At 19.3% G+C, this 5424-nt stretch overlaps 1 protein-coding gene across 1 annotated transcript in view; it reads right to left on the bottom strand.

Moving 5' to 3' along the window:
* LOC102679997 (histone H3.3) overlaps positions 1–654 on the bottom strand; it is a 1833-nt gene extending 1179 nt beyond the window's left edge. The window contains exon 1 of the mRNA XM_006616628.2: positions 351–654. The gene's annotated coding sequence lies outside the window, so the exon portion shown is untranslated. The remainder of the gene's footprint in view (positions 1–350) is intronic.
* Between the last annotated feature and the right edge of the window lie 4770 nt (positions 655–5424).

The raw sequence follows: 5424 nt of genomic DNA, 5'->3' as shown, positions 1-5424 counted from the left end.
AATAATAATTATTTTTTTATAAAAAAATATCAAATCTTTTTAAAATATTAAATATTTGTTTAAATATATATATTAAAAATATAATTAAATTATATTGTAAATTATATTATAAAATCAAATTTATTGTAAATTATAATCAATGTAAAATAAGATCCGGTTTCCCTCCAAAAGCAGACACAATAAACAAAATGGCGACTAGCGTGCATACAGCATTGATGTATATAGAAATTTATTATTAAATTATAATATTTTTCAATATAAAAGATATCATTTATATGTAATATAAATAAATAATAAGATTTATATTTATTTTACTATGTTCACTTGATTATAAAGTGAAATATACATACCTTTTTCTTAATTGCTTTGTAACAAAATCAAGAAATGCACTTTTTCGTCCAAAGATATCAGACTTTTGTCGGTTAGTGTTTTTTCAGAAACATAGTTTGGTCTGTGAGAGATAGGAGACAGCACTGATTCAGATACACATCATATGATTGGTTGATATTTCATAACATTGTTTGCCATTAGTTAATATTTAACGAATAAATATATTTGTTATGGAACTTATAAATTCATAATTATTTTAATANTATGTGTTTATAAATTTTATATTTTATAAATGAAAAATATAAGTAATATTCCATAATGCATTATAACATTTATCAAGAACAAAGTTTAAATTAATTTTTATAAATATATTTTATAAATAAATATTTATATAGATACAAATAAATTTTATTTTCGATATAATAATTTTATAGAGTAATAATAATTATTAATATAAATATAATTTAGAAAAAAAAGATAATTGATCTACTTAAAAATAAGGTTAATTAAATGAAAGAAAACTTTAAAAATTTATTTTTAATATATAAAAGATAAAAACAAATTAAATTTTTTTAATAAATATAATTAAAAAACTATAAAAAATTATAAAAAAATTCAATGAAAATTATTTTTAATTATTCATTGTCAATTGTAAAAATAACAATTACTTTACTAACATCATGGTACAGAAATTATTAATGTACTTTATTTTTTAAATGATCAATTTTATTGATTTACAATATTTTTCTTTATAGTTCACTACCTAATAATAGCATAAGAAGCAATAATAAACATTCGTTCTACAAATTACGCCATGAGATAGTTATTATCTTTANATGTATATATAAACTTTCAGTCATCAAGAAAATATTAAAACAAAATTTATTTACTAACATTCTAATTACAGCTATATTAATTTAAATATGTTATTTAAAATTGTATTGCCAAAAATACGTGTCATCAATATTAACTTTTTTTGTCACTTGCACATAAATGATGCTTTTTTTTTTTATTATTCAATTTGTACTGACATTCATTAGAATTTGTCTACACTCGTTAATGACAACGAAAACTTCTTACTGCATTTTATTACATTTTAATCTTTCTTTCGGTATGCGATCAGATATGAAATTTTTCGAGCATCATGCAGATACTAATTATAGATACTATTATTGGTTTCTGAATAATTACATCAGTTTGGCAGGACATGAACATCAAAAATGCAAGCCCATATTACTTTTGTACTTTATAAAAATTCATGTGGAATGTAAAAAATTATCTATTATCTATTATACGTAATATTACAAATAAAATAACAAAGCTTGATTTATTTATTCAATATTTTTGTTCTCTTTTAAATAAATAAAATATCTTACTATACAATTTACTTAAACTCAAATTTAAAAAATTGATTGTATATCATATACAAAATATTAAATGATGTCTAAACAATTTTTAGTAACTTTAAGCTTGGATTTTATGTAATATACAAAAGAAAATTACTTGAAAATATCTTAAGTAACATTTTTTTACGAAAATATTAGTAACTGAGAACATACATCAAAATTACATACAAAACTTATTTTATTTGTTTTGCAAATGCAAAAAAATAAAGAAAAAAATAAACAATCTATTAATTTTATATTTTATATTAATCGTTGCATACAAATGCAATTTTAATGCATAATAAAAAAATCAATAAATACTTTGTTCTTTAACTACAAGGTACTGCTTGATATTCTAAATGACATATAAGATCTATAACACCAAATACTTTTTTTTATAATTGATAATCAAATATCAAATATTGTTAACTATATGATATAATATTTTTATCATTTGAATCAATCACGAGATTGTTCACGAGAGTTGAATATTTGTTTCTTCATTTAAATTTCACATTAATGACAAATATTTACAGTTAATTTTAATAACAATATTAAATCAGTTTAAATATAAAATAATTGAAAATTAATATTATAATAAAAAACCAGATTTCAGATCTTTATATTAAATTTGTATATTAAATCACGAATTTCTATAATTAACGTTTCATTTCTCAAATCGCATATGCACGCGAATGAAAAAGTTCATTTATAAAAATTGAGTAATAATATACGAAATGCTATCTTAACATTTTCTTGTATGAAATCCTTTATATGTATAATAATATTATATAATCATTATCTTAAAATTATAGTTTTCTGGTTGTTCTCATACTTTAATTAATCAAATATGTGTATGTGTTTGTTTTTTGTTTACTGGCAGCACCTTTGACTAATGTTGATTTCATGCAATTCAGATATTGCAATATTTTTATTTCATCTATAGGATATTTTACAGAAACGGGCACTAATTGATTTTTTATTTTTATTATTTATTATATTAAAAATTTATTATTATTAAATATTTTTCTTTATATTATATTCTATTAAAATAAATATTCAAAATTAAATGAATATTATAATGTTATATATAGAAATATTATATACATTTATGTAAGTTGTCTAATAAAATTTTAGATATTTGCATTTTTATTTTACATTTATAAAAATAATATTTTCAAATAAAATAAAATATTTTTTTAAAAATATATTTATTAAATGTATTAATTGTAATTCAAAAAAGAAATGAAAATGTTAATGTTAATATAAGTCTATTATAATTATGAATAAATTTAAGAAATTTTAAATAATATAAATTTTTTTCATTCATTAGACACTTACAGATCTTAAATATTTATGTGCTAAATATTTATTTAAAAACATCATTTGAATTATTTTTTATTTTTCTTAATTTTCTGCCCGCCTCTGCAAAACATTGCAAATTCTTGTATAAGTTAATTAACATCTTGATTAAGTTAACTTTAATATGTATAAATTTCAAATTTATAAAAAAATTAGCAATGATATGAGTTTAATCTATACACAATTACGATCACTGTATAAAAATGCACACACAGAACCACAACCAGAACAATTTTAAATATTTTATATACTCTATTGTTATTATCTTGCAAATATTGTTTCAATTATATCTATTATTTTTTTATTTTACCAGGGTGACCATTATTATCAATGATTATTTTATAAAGGCATTGTTTCACAATTTTACTATACGATTCAAAATAATTTTTGATAAAAAATATAGTAAGAAAAATCAAGTTATAGAAAATTGTAGAAAATCTTAAGTTACATAAATCTTAATCTAACATTCTTTAATGATTAACATTTAAATAAGTTTACAATATAATATATTGTATTTTTATATAGAAATGAATTTCCATGATTACCAAATAGCAATATAATTAAAACACAGTTAAGAATTCTGTTACAAATTCTATTTTTTAATTTTTAATATTTTTATATATTATAAATATATTCATTTGTATTCATTTTATTCTTATAATTATGGAATAAAAATTTAATAATTACAATGAACTTCTTATATTGTGTTTCAATTTTAAGCACTTCAATATGGTCACCCTTCAAAAAATGTGTTGTACGAGCGACTTTTTTTCTTCTTTTCTCTCTTCCTCTTTCTGTATATATATTTAAAAGTTATATTATTTTTTGTTGCTTTCCAGTTTTATATTTCAAAAAAGAATTAAATATTCGTGTTTTAGAAAATACTTTTTCGTTCGTACAACAGTTTCAGTAAAATATTTATTACCGCAATATACATGCTTCATAGCACGAATATATTTTTTATCTATGTCAAATTTTTAAATTTGTTTCTTTGCACTATAAGAGAACAACGTCTATACATTATAAGCTTAATAATAAATATTTTTTCTTTTCATAATGTTTCAAATTGTTACTGCGCTTCAGGCTATATGCAAATATTACTGTACCGGAAGACGGTGTTAATATTGCAAAAATATCAAAATATTTTTAACGGATATATTTTTACATAATCCTGCATATCTAAGAGCTGGAATTGGAATTAACTATCAAACTTTTGAATTAAATTTCAATAATTTGGTAAAATCTAATTATCATAGTAATTTTAACTTAAAAAGTATTAAAATATATTTTATTGAATAATGATAATTGCAAATTAGAAAAAATTTCATCAATTTAATATTTCAAATCTAAAAAATAAATCTGTTATATTTCATTTTTTCTTCATCTTTTAAAGTTTAGAATGAAATTGTAATTTAATTATTTTAATTTGCCATTAACATTATTATTACATGTTAACAGATTAAATACACTTTTATAAATATAAATTAGTTTTAAGATATAATTATTAATTACTATGAATATCAGTTTTTCCTTTGTTATGTTAACAATCAGGTTTGGATGTTGAAACTTTAACAAGATTAACATAAAAATATAAATTATATGTTTCAACTTCCGTCACATCAGAAATGCAGAATTATCCACAAAAATTAGAAACGTTAACAGATCACATTCATCTTTCGCTGAACATAACTTTTATTACTTTCATAAACATGTTGAAAATGGCACTGATTATAGATTGTATCATGTGCACTTTATTAATTATTTTTCTATTTTTTTTTATTTATTCATGTCTAGTTTTTTTCCTGTTAATAATTGAATTAGTTGAATAAATGAAACAAATCATTGATTGTTGAATAATAGATATCAATAGATACTTTTTTTTTTTTAAAAATAGTAAAAACACATAACACAATTTTGTTAACATTATTTTGACACAAGACATTATACATTAAAATATGAGGGTGCAAATGACTGATACATGTTCAATAGAATGAATAAAAAAATAATCTATCTATTTAATCTAGATATTAAAAAATATCTAATTAGAGTAATATTTTTTTTTCATTTGCATTAATTATATAATTTATAGCAAGAATCAAAACATTACAGTAATTAATAACAAAAAATATTCAAATGCATAATTTAAAAATATAAATAGATAAAAAAGACATGTCAAAATAATGCGAATAAAATGACTTTGTTATTGAAAGATTTTTTATAATACTTACAAAGTTAAAAATTACAACATTACTTTAATTAGAATGATTTCAAAAGTTTTATGGGCTTGCTATATCTTATGTTCGAACGTGTTCTTCTTAGTCATCAATATCCTTTATAAATGATGAAA

The sequence above is a fragment of the Apis dorsata genome, unplaced genomic scaffold, assembly GCF_000469605.1.
Source record: "Apis dorsata unplaced genomic scaffold, Apis dorsata 1.3 scaffold_269, whole genome shotgun sequence".
Taxonomy (NCBI): Eukaryota; Metazoa; Arthropoda; class Insecta; order Hymenoptera; family Apidae; genus Apis; species Apis dorsata.
The sequence above is the reverse complement of the archived record's forward strand: the minus strand, read 5'-3'. Positions and strand labels throughout refer to the sequence as shown.